Below are 12,123 nucleotides of genomic sequence, written 5' to 3'. Positions count from 1 at the left end.
TCTCTCTCTACTGTGGCAAATCTTCCCTTGTCTTGGTTTACTCCATCATTTTAGTGGAGCACATTTCTCAGTTGCTTCCAGAGAAAGGGTGCCTAGGAGTTTGCACGAGACTTTGTATGTCTAGAAATTACTTTATTTTACCCTCACATAGTTTGATGTTGAAAATTATTTTTCCTCAGAGTTTGTCTTGGTCTCTTTTTTGTTAGAACTTTTCTTCAAATATCTGGCAATCCTTGGCTATTCATTCATCTTTAAGAGAGAGGCGTTAAAAAGTTCAGTGTTTCTGGTACTTGGTTTGATTGGGGGAGGAGGCGATGAGGCTGCTGACGTGACTTGGAGAAGGATAACAAAAGGCTGTTTTCAGGCAGCCAACTATTGCTCTTTTCAATTCTGTTCTTTCTCAGTTTTGTTTATTTGCATCTTTGAGATTTTAAAATTTTCATTTGAAAATTTGTTTCTTTTCTAAATCCCTTGTAAAGAAAGTACACCAACTTGAGCTAATGTTACTTTTTAAATATGACTGATGTCTCTCACATTCACTGTCATTCCCTTGATCATTATTCCTGAATTTTCTTTAAAAAAATTTATTTGGTAGTTATAATTTCATTTCAATTTCTTCCTTCATTTTTGTCAATTTTCTTTTATGTATGCTCTTGCTATGCAGTTTCAGATACAGACATTCAGTATTTCTAGGTTTCATTGTTAATCTATATTTTCATCATGTAGTAACTATATTTATTTCTATTAATGATGTATGCTAAGAAATCACCCTTATGACTACCAGGATAATAACCTGTTTCTCTTGTAGTCATACGGACATGACAGGCCTTTGACCATTTGGTAACTTTTAGTTGAAAGATTTTTAAAGCTGCCATATATGGTATCTGGAATTGTAGTCCAAATTTTTCTGTACATATATGCCGATATGCATTTCCCACCCTGACTCAAAGGGTCCTTAATCTAACTCCCAAATATGTAAGAATCACTACTAATGTAACTTGAGTGTAAGTGTTTCTCTTGCAGGCAACAATTAAAAATAGAACAGCAACAATAACAACAATAAAGAACAACAAAAGTGAAATTTTATCTTTTAATATAGCTGGTGATCTTGGGAGTTAAGGTTTTTGTGCTCATTCTTTACTTTTCTTTTTATTTTTATGGTTTCTGTGAACCAACTAATGTTTTTTCTTTCTTTTAAAATTTATTTATTTATTTATTACTTTGACAATTAAAATTGGTTTATAAAAATAAACTAGTTTGAGGGAGAGGAAAAACATCTGCATCACATCAATTTTATACCTATATTTTTTAAAAATTTAAAAGTTTTATATATATAAATATACATACAAATATATATACAAATACATATATGCAAATATGTACACACACATATATACACATAACATTTTTCACATATAGTGAAATGCAAGACCTTAAATGAACAATTAATGAGCTGTGACATATATATACACCTGTGTAACCAACACCCCAATTAAGGAATAGAATATTTCCATGACCCCAGAAAGAAACTTCAGTTTAAAACAAAGTTTTTTGTTTAAAACTGTTTTTTGTTCTTTTAAAAACAGAGTTGTTCTTTTAAAAACAGTTTTTTGTTTAAAACTGTTTTTTGTTCTTTTAAAAACAAAGTTGGAAGATAATTTTAACTAAACCTATTCAGCTTAATCAGTCTTCCTTTTTTTAAAAAGCATTTAACACAGATATATATAACTTTTTTTAAAACAAATTAATGAATTCTACAGTTAACTAAGTAAACTTTTAAATACTTTATAGAAAAGATAAGGCATTACCTGTTGTTTAGGTGTAATTTTCTCTTCATACATTAGAGTTTCCATAAAATATTACCAAATTTGCTAATTGACTTTGTATTGATAGTACTCTATTAATTGTTTATCCACTTATTCTCAAGTGTCTGTCATCTTTTTTTGCACTGCTTGATGGTGTTTTGCTTTATCATTTTGGTATGGAACTTTGTTGACACTTTGTTTCAGGTCTGCAATGATTTGAGATTTTTCTCTTACTGACTTCAAAGAGAAAGTTAACTTGGGTAGATATTGCACTTGTGGTTAGAATTCCATTTCTCTTGGAGAGGGAGTTCAAGAGAGCTGATTTTTTTTTCTTACTGTGTCTACTCTTATATAAGTATTCTAACTGTCCTTTGAGGTAGGATTATTGTACTCATTCTATAGAGTACAATAGAGTAAATGGAGCCAGTCACCTACCTAGGACCAATGTAGCTGGGATTTAACTCAGGTCTTTTCAATTCTCCCACCTTTGCTTTTCCCACTCCAATATTTCTGCTTAGCTTTGTCTTGGTTTTTCCATATAGCTCTTCTTATTTCCAGGTGAGATGTCCAAAATCATTCACTCCACCACATTTGGAAATATCTTCTTTAAAACCTTTTAGAGCATGAAGGCACATTTTATTATCATATAAATCAAATATTTATTGAGTTCTGGGCCAGTCCTGTGGCCTAGTGGTTAAGTTCAGCACACTCTGCTTTGGTGGCCCGGGTTTGGTTGCTGGATGTGTTTGGTTCCTACACCACTTGTTGGCAGCCATGCTGTGGCGGCAACCCACATACAAAATAGAGGAAGACTGGCACAGATGTTAGCTCAGGGCTAATCTTCCTCAAACAAAAAAAAAAAAAAGGGGAGAGAAGATTGGCAACAGATGTTAGGTCAGGGTGAATCTTACTCACCAAAAAAAAAAAAAAAAAAAAAAATTTATTGAGTACCTGTACTGGTAAGTGTGGGGGATCCAGAGAGTCCTAAGCTAGTCTTCACATTCAAGGATGCACACATAAAAATATCAATACCTTTCCAAATTAGTACTGACTCCTTGGAAGTTTGTAAAATTTTATCCTTTAAATGATAAATACTTGACAGGTACAGTTTTTTGCTGGGGGAGGGGAGGGCTGTCATTCTTTGCAGACTATTTCTGAGTGAAACTGATTGACTTTCTTTATCCAGACTGATTTTTTTTTTTCCAGATAAGAATTTAAGAAAAATGTTTTTCAGATATTTCACTGATGCTGATCTTTCTGGTTTTCTTCAGGATATCATTGTTCTTGGTTAGATTTATGGTTCTATTTTTTGGGTATGTTTAGCTCTGTGCATTGTTTCAATCACTTGTCTTAGCTAATTGCCTTGCTAGTGTAGCATTTCCTTGACATCACTGGTTCTTTGCTGTATCTTTCCAAGTCTGCTGTTTTAAAATCCTTCACCTTTTGAAAAAAGTTTCTCTAGTTTAATCAGTGGTACTCAACTGGGGGCGGTTTTGCCTTCCAGGGAACGTTGGGAAATTTCTGGAGACATTTTTGGTTTTCACAACTGGTGGGGTGGGGGCCACTACTGGCATCTAGTGGTTGGAGGCCAGAGGTGCTGCTGTATCCTACCATGCACAGGACAGCCCCCCACAACAAAGAATTATCCAGTCCAAAATGTCAATACTGCAAAGACTGAGAAATCCTGGTTTAGATGATTTATGAAGTTTAAGGTAGTCATTTTCTTTAGGTGAATAATATTTCCAGCATTATGCATGTCATGCAGATTCCTATCAGAGATTCATTGTGAAGCCCTCTTTTTTTTTTCTCCAGAGACTCTCCAAAATTACAATTGACACTTCTTTTTTTGATTGAAAACAAAATACAGTAGCCCCCTTTTACAGTGGAAGGTGTTTTCTTTGGCATTTAAAGCAAGGATCTCACTTGAGGCATTTTCAGTAATATGTTATTTGTAAATCTTAAGTATCACTTTTTTCCTGTTTACTCAAGGAACTTCATAAATCAGTGATTAAAGAAAGGTGATTGCATTTATAAAGCTAACATAATAGGCCTGCATTTTAACTTGGATCTTTTTTTCCTAAATGTCATTGAATGAAAAATATATTTTTAGCAAAGTCTTTTTGAGACTTGATGATTTTAAAGGGATTCTCAGCATGAACACACCACGAAATTTGCTCAAGAAGTGATTTAGCATGTGTGCTGAAAACTCTCAAGTTGAGAAACTGAACTAGATCAATTTTTCATCCCCTCTGGTTGAACTTCAAGTACTAATAAACACTATAGCTTGAAAACATCAGGATATTTTGGGTCTGAGGTTTGGTTTGCAGTCTTGGTGCAAGGTAGTTTTTTTTTTTTTTTTTCTCTTGTGCTTAGGGTTTGAACTAAGATACAGAAGGAAGTAGGAGAGCTGATGCTTTGCTCTGAAATTTTGAAAAGAGTAAAGGGAGGATTTGTGTCCACTCTGTACTTGCTGATTAGTGCATCTTGTAAACCCCAACCAAGCAGATAACTTCCAGACTTCCTGAAAAGAAGTGGAGTCACTGTAACCTTCTCGTGGTTTCCTACACTCATGGCCTTTAGAACGTGGGAGCATATTTTATTATTATTTAAATCAAATCTTTATTGACTGCATATTGTGCTAGGTGTAGGGAATACAGAGAGTTATAAGATGTTATCTTTGCATTTAAGGGATGCTTGAATTAAAATATTTACTGCTTTCCAAATTAGAAGCTGCTAACTATGGAACAGGCAGTTCCTGCTACTGCAGTTCCCTTTCCCTTCTCATGCAGGCAGTCCTGCCTTGAACTAGCTGTGGGGCAAAGTCTGCTCTCCTAGGGATTTTCTTGGTAAGACCCTCTTGCTTCTAGTGTTCTGAGCCCAGTGCACCCTGGCTCTTGGATATCCACATAGACACTGGGGTTTTGTGTCTGTGGCTAGTCTTCCTTGGTTTGGTGATTGACTTAGACTACCTTTTCTGGATTACTGACCTCTGTGCCTTGCCTGTCTCTCCTCTCTGAAGCCTGTCTTGGTTTTGTTCCTTAGCAGCTTCTGGGAGGTGACTTCTGCACTGGCCCCATAGCACCCCTACCAGCACTGAGCAGCTGACACCTCCTGCCACTCCTTTCTCCCACCCTGGTCATGCGTCCCTTCCTGCCAGGGAAGATGCCAGACTTCATGGAGGAGGTGGGACTTCAATTGAGCCTTGTGCAAAACAAAGTTTTGAAAAGATTCATCTCAGAGGGGCATACACATTGGAGTGAAGACAGGGAGACTTCATGGAAATTTTAAAATAGCCCAGGATCAGGGGATAAAGTCCAAGTTGGTGGCAATAATAAAGGAAGAAATAGATGCTAGAGATGTTATTAAGAAAGAATTAGCTAGACTGACTGGGCAGACGGAGAAAAGGAGAAGGAGTCTTTGAATTCTTAGAAATGCTAAATGTAAAAATAAAAAGTTTTGCTTTGAAGGTAAAAGTGACGACCTGGGGGAAAACATGAGAGACTTTTGAGGGATCATCCCCCACTAGGGTGACCAAATATCCCAATTTGTCTAGGACTGAGAAGGTTCTGTCGGCGTGGGAGTTTTGCTTTCAAAACCAGGACAGTCTTCGGCAAACCAGCACAAGTTGGTCACCCTATCCCCAACCAGTGCTAACATCAAATAGTATGGTGTTGAATAAGAGCTTTTATCTTTTTTTTTGGTGGGGTGCTCTTTTGACATTCCAAGTCAACTTTGCCTGAGTCATCTTGGACAGACGTTTCAAACAGCTGTTGGGATTTTAGTCAAAGAGGTTGAGATTTTATAACTGGGGCAAACAACCACATATGAGTGGCAGGTACCTTTGTGAGTATAGCCAAGCTTCATGCTTCCGTTTTGATGACAGGCAAATTTAAAAAGTAAAATCTTTCATTTTGATGTACTTTCATCCTTCTCCCACCAATCGCTAAACCCCTGTCCCCCCCCAAAATATTAGAGTTCAATTTGCATAAATTAAAATGTTTTGCTCTTTCTTTTATGATTTCTTTCCTTATAGTGGATGATTTAATGCTTACTGAAATGGCTCAAAGCAGGAATCAGAGGGATGAAGAGAAGACAAGAACAAGAAGGACAGAGAAGAACAAATTGATTGCTGACTGCTGAACTTGACTGCGCAATACCTGAGGACAGGTATCTGGTAATCTCTCTTCTGTGAGATACAGATGAAGAGCTGATGAGGAGCTCAAAGTGTTTTGAGCAACCAGAGTAGATGCCACACATTCACACACTGATGCTTATGCATTTAAATCAGAAGGCTGAGCTTCAGAATACCATCTAGAACTGATTTACTTTTAACATAGATGTTGTTACAACAAACTTGTTTGGATTGCCAACCACCTGCAAGTTGGAAGCCAATGAACCCAATAAACCCAAAGTTTACTTCTAGGATTGACATATGAACATCAGTGCAAAGTGAACGCTGATAGTTTGATAGTATTGTAGGAGACAGATATAAAAATATAAAAATTTGCTAAAGTAACCAAGAAAGCATAGTGGCCTATTTAATGCAGGGGCAAATAATTCTATGCATGTGTTATTGTTTTATACCCCAATATAATAACTGATAGTTTAAAGATGACCCTAAATCATCAAGAAAAAGTCACATACATTTAGCATACTTTGAGACCCAAGAGAACTATTTAGCATTTTAGGAAGAGTCTCTACCAAACTGTTACATTAACAAGTTTTCAGTTATCTGAAAAATTGACTTCTGTGGAATACTTTATTCCAGGAACTATTAATAAGGGAAATGTTATTGCATGTTTAAAACAAACAAAATGGAGAAACCTAAGTGAGATTCAAGACTCTATGTTAGAATACTAGGGACCCCGCATTTCTGAGAAAATTGACTTGCAATCTCCCTGTTCAGCTGGGGCTGCGCAATGGATGCCAACTGTAGACAAAGCCGGATCTTGTAGACATTTTGTTGCCCTGACTGCTGGCAGAGAGCCATCACAAGCTTCAGTGCAGCCTCAAGGGGCGCATATATTAAAGAAAAAGCAAGAGCCATGCTCCAAAATGGCTTATTTAAAATGCAAAGGGTAACAAGAGAGCTGCATTTGAGGAAAGCCCAGCTCTCAGAACAGGAAAGTGATACAAAATCTTGGTTAAAGTTGCTTGCTCTTGAACTAATTAGCTGGGGATTGAATTCAGCATGAGAAGTCAAAATGTAGGTTAAGAGTGAAGGAAAATGTTATTTTTCCTTTTAGGTAGCAGCCTGGCACTTCAGAATGTAGTAGCAGGCAGCACATGAGATTCAGCCAATTTGACGAAATCACAAAATTGTTAAAAACACCACAGCTGATTGAAAAGGGGTTCCAGAGATATAACTTGGACCAGATGCATGATAAAAGACATTTTTATCTTCTTTGGTGGTAACTTCTTTGCAATAAGATGTGGGCACATTTGTCATTAAAGAAAAAAAAAAAAAGGGATGAATAATATAAAATCCAGTAGAACATCAAATAATGTTCCCACCACTTTTGAAATACTATTCCTACCTAGCATTGATCTGCTATTATTTTCTTTCAAATCTCTTTTCTTGTTTTTCTAAGATGGGAGATTTGTGGGAAAATCATACATAATAGAAGGAGGCCAAGATCTTTTGCTTTTGTTTTACTTGTGAGCCTTTAAGAAAAGGATAGAACAAGTCATATTACCCATTGATGGCATTCTTGACTGGATATGCACCCTTAACAGAATATGTCTGCATATAAGAAGATCTTCTTAATATGCCTGTGCTAGATTCACAATTTTCATGCCTAATTAGCTGTGTAAACAAATTTGGAATTTAGGGAATTTTCTATGTCACAAGGGAGTGAAGGTTTATTACCTATTTTGTAGATGGTAATTTTGCGGTTGGGTCTATTTTATAGATGGATCTCCCTAAATTTGAAGTGTCTACACTATCTGAGATCCATACTATTCCATATGGTGCTCCCTTTGACTCTTACATTGTATATTCTATGTTAATTCTGCTGCTGCTTCTGAACAGAAGTGTTCAGAGCCAGCACCAAGGGTAGACCATCTCAGGGACAGTTATGCTGCCCACAAAGTGCAGGGCACATTTCAGCAGAGGGGACCCAGCCCTCCACGTCCTGCTCTGCCAAAGCCCAACTGTTATGTAAGATTCCCACGCCCAGATATCTGCCAAATTTGGGGATTCTGTGAATTTCTTGTTAGCCCAGTGCAGACTGAAAGGAGAAGAGGTAGAGACTGTACCAAATCAAGGGCTAGGAGAGACATGGAATAATTGGGTGTGGCCATCCATTGGCAGAGAGCACCTGCCTCAGCATCAGCTGGTCAGGAATCCACAGAGAAGCTAGGGGGCACTGTACGGGGCACCCGTGGGTGGCTTTATCTTCTATGACTGATACTTAAATGGCAGAGCTCATGTGATGCTGTTTCAGGCTCGCCGCTGGGTGTTTCTAATCATGTGTTTTAATTAATGTTTTTATTGTACTTGGGCCCAGAGGCTGTTGCAACAGACCAGCATATATTTAGAAGTCTCTGAATAAATAAATATAAAGCAAGGGAAAACTAACTCTGCTGGAATGATGAGAGTGATTGTTTCTAAAAAGATAGATTAAGTCTTCAGATTCTACTGCTTGAGACTAACTCCTCTGCAATATCATGGCCTGTCACCTAAATATACCCTTTGGGTGTAACAGAGCATGGCTTCAGGATCTTATTCAGAAGTCTACATTCTTGGTCTTAAGGCAGTTGGGGACACTGTAGAATTTATTGTGTCAATTTTGACTTAAAAAAATTAACAAAATCATAGTAGGGATGTTGGGTTAGCAGTAGTAGCAAATTTCTGAGGCAATATTTATTTGGGCCAGTGTAGATCTCTTCCCACTGCTGGAGAAAGGAGGTAATTGGAATGTGCTTGTTCCTTTGTCTCCTCTTACTGTTCTCTCTTGAATTTTTGCTCTCCCCATTAAAAGGGGCTTATGTCTCTTCCCCATACATTTTAAGTCAGTAGCACTTTTAGGAAGTAGATTTAATTCAACTTAGCCAATATTTACTGAGCACCTCTTTATTCAAGGCAGGAGCTGGACTTTATAGGGGAATGAGATGTTTGTAAGTTATAGGAAATGTATTTATAAGATACATCTTGCTTCTGAATATGTGCTGAGTTTGGAGTAGATGAAAGCATCTTCTGTTGTGATTTTCTTTGGGCCCCAGAGAGCTTGTGAAAGTCACTCAAGAGCCATAAGGCTGGAGTGTTAGCAAATTGCCTAGTGATAGTACCGAGATCTGGTCCTGGGCAGACGAGTAAGGTTCTGGAGTCTGTCTGGTTATCTGCCGTCACTTTTTGCTTATCTTTCCTAATAGTGGCACCCCTTTCTTCCCTTGTCTCTATCTTCAGGAGTCCAAATTTTTCAAGATGCCCTAAATTAATGGTTCTTGACCCTGGCTGCAAAGAGCATTGAAAAAATACTGATGTCTGGGCCTCAAGCCCAAACCAGTGAAAACCACTGCAGTGATTCAGTTGTGCAGCTAGGGTTGAGATTATGGTGCCCTTTGCCCACCTACAGCAATTCACTACTTGCAGTTTGGCAAGCTCATCCTCAGGAAGTACCTGCTTAAATTGCCCTAGTTCTTTGATTCAAAATGCCACCAGTCCTAAGGTATACTAGAGATTTAATGATAGCTTTTTGATTAAAAAAAAAAAAACAAGAAAATAAGAAAATATATCACCACATTAAAAGCATACTTTAATTTTAAGTTATGACATGATTTCAGAAATATTAAAATATGAAAATCATGTAAATCTTAGAATAAAGAGAATATGGTTTTTAATACTATATTAGCTGAGAGGAAAATTTTACTTGTAATTTTTTGAGGGCTGTTTGCGTTGTGAAAGAGGGTACTTTTTAAACCAAAATATTGCAAATATTATATTTTTAATGATAAAGTTTCAAATTGGATTGTGGGCTAAGGAAGCGTTTCTCAGTCTCGGCACTATTGACATTTTAGACTGGATAGTTCTTTGTTGTATGGGGGGGTGCTGTCCTGTGCATTGTAGGATGTTTAGCAGCATCTCTGGCCTTTACCACTAGATGCCAATAGTACCCTCCCCTCCAGTTGTGACAACCAAAAATGTCTCCAGACATCATGTGCCAGTGTCCTCTGGGCAGCGGGCAAAATTATTCCCACTTGAGAACTCTTAGGCTAGTGAAACAGATATTTTGGGAGCAGCAGCTTGTATCAGTTAATGTTCAGTTGCAGAGAACAGATCCCACTCTAGCTGGCTCAAAGCTGAAATGTATTAATGACAGGGTATTCGATGGTCTACAGAACTAGTCTGTGGGCTGAAGAAACAGATGCTAGGCTGGTCAGCTTCCAGAAACGAATCCCGAAGCTGCACCACAACTGAGCCATCAAAGGAATTGCTGTGCTAGCCTTTATCTGGATGCTGCCTGTCAAATTGAAAAGCTGTGGTCAGGAAGCCACTTCTGCTAAACTGAGGAGTCAACACTCCATCGGCAGCAGCAGAATGATGCCTCATGTCCAGCCTCTCTCCTTGCTTCACTCAGTCTGAATTCATGTTCTGAAAGTGAACCTGATGACAGAGCCTGCATCATACCCAGAACCCTAGTTACAAGGAAGCATGGAAAAAAGCAGTTTTTAGTCTACCAGCCTCTGTACTACCCAGGAAGCCATTCCAGAAGGAGGTTGGAAAAGATGTTGAATGACCTCATCTCTAGTATCTGCCACAAGGTTCTTCCCAGTTAAGGAGATCCTTAACTTACACCACTAGGTAACCACCTATTCCAGGTAATTGAGGTCGGCCCAAGTGTCCTCTTCACTCGCCATTTACATCTTTTCTATAACATTTTTTATGTACTTCATCCTTGGCTTTGTCAATAGACATAACATATGAAAAGTGATGAGATGTGGGCTGAGGCCTAGGATACTCAACACCACCTATATCTCTAGCCATTCAAGACGCTGTGGGAATAGATATTTTGGGGCAGAGGCTTGTGTCTTTGAACCATATTTTCTCCATCTAGAAAAATAGAGCACCAATTATTATGAACAATCACATTGTCTGATTTGAAATAAACATTGATCAGTAGCCCTAAGTCCAAGTTGGTAAGAATCAAGCTATGCTTTCTGTCTCTGGATTATAGTCTTTTGCAATTTAAAAAAAGGTGACTCCTTATGGCTACCCATAATAAGTGATTGCTTACCTGATGTAATATGTTTTTCTTCTAGTGTGTTGGTAAAATCTCCTCATTATTAATTTGGTTTAAGCTATGGGGACTTTGAGCCTAAGTTAAAATTCAGTTGATATCCGTGGGAGAGGTAAAAGCATCCCAAGTAATTTACTCTTGAGTATAGAGTTGCCACGTAAAATATAGGAAAGCCAGTTAAATTTGAATTTTAAATAAACAATGACTAATTTTAGTATAATTTTAGTATAAGTATGTCCCAAATGTTGCATGGGATATAATTACACTAAAAAATTATTCATTGTTTATCTGAAATTCAAATTCAACTCGATGTCCGTCCTATGTTTTTACTTGCTAAGTCTTGTGTGAATGAGCTGAATAAATTATTTCTTGAGAATCCATTTCTTGAGAAGGACAGGGGTTGAAGAATACATGAGGGTGATGAACTCCTGAGATGAATAAAGATGAGCAAAGTGGGCTATATACAGAAAGGAGGAGGGACAACTAAAAACAGAGAGGCACTAAATTAGTCCTAGTTATCATTGACTATTCCCTAGACATTCAAATAAAGCCCTTATGTGAAGATAAAGCTCTGTTCCTTCTCTGCAAATGTAGCCACTTTCCTAAAGCATTTGGATCTGGTCCCAATGCAGCATTCTGCTGCCTGGGCTGGACAAGCCAAACTTCGAGGTAAGCGGAAGAGAGGAGCAGCACAGGCACTGGATACCTTGGAGCCTTGTAATCTCGCTTGCACAACCTCCAGATTGCATGGTTCTTGGCTTCAGTGCAGCTGGGCACAATTTCAATGCACATCTATGGAGACCATGTCACAACAACAAAACAAACCAACGTAGCTGCGAGTTACATTAACAGCTTGAAAAAACAAGTCAACAGACTTGAAGACTGCCCTGGGAGCCCCTCCCAGGGAGTCAGCCTTTGGCTGAAAGGGAGTTACTGTGCCTCCTTTTTGACATTTTTTCAGCTAAGATTATTCTATATGATCTGTAGCTTGTCCCTTTCAAAGAGTTTTTGTTTGTGTGTTTGTTTTTTGGAGAGAACCTGTATTTGCTTTATTGTTGATCAGCACTAGATCTTTCTGA

The 12,123-nt window shown here is 37.9% G+C and overlaps 1 pseudogene across 1 annotated transcript in view; it reads left to right on the top strand.

Moving 5' to 3' along the window:
- The window catches only part of LOC147915962 (uncharacterized), a 200,201-nt pseudogene that overhangs the window by 142,721 nt on the left and 45,357 nt on the right, over positions 1-12,123 (top strand). Inside the window, exon 2 of the transcript XR_015553647.1 lies at positions 5,839-5,972. The product of XR_015553647.1 is annotated as an uncharacterized LOC147915962 (transcript). The remainder of the gene's footprint in view (positions 1-5,838; positions 5,973-12,123) is intronic.

Source organism: Ceratotherium simum, chromosome 11 (assembly GCF_057802395.1).
Source record: "Ceratotherium simum simum isolate JZ-2026a chromosome 11, ASM5780239v1, whole genome shotgun sequence".
NCBI classification, from domain to species: Eukaryota; Metazoa; Chordata; class Mammalia; order Perissodactyla; family Rhinocerotidae; genus Ceratotherium; species Ceratotherium simum.
The sequence above is the reverse complement of the archived record's forward strand: the minus strand, read 5'-3'. Positions and strand labels throughout refer to the sequence as shown.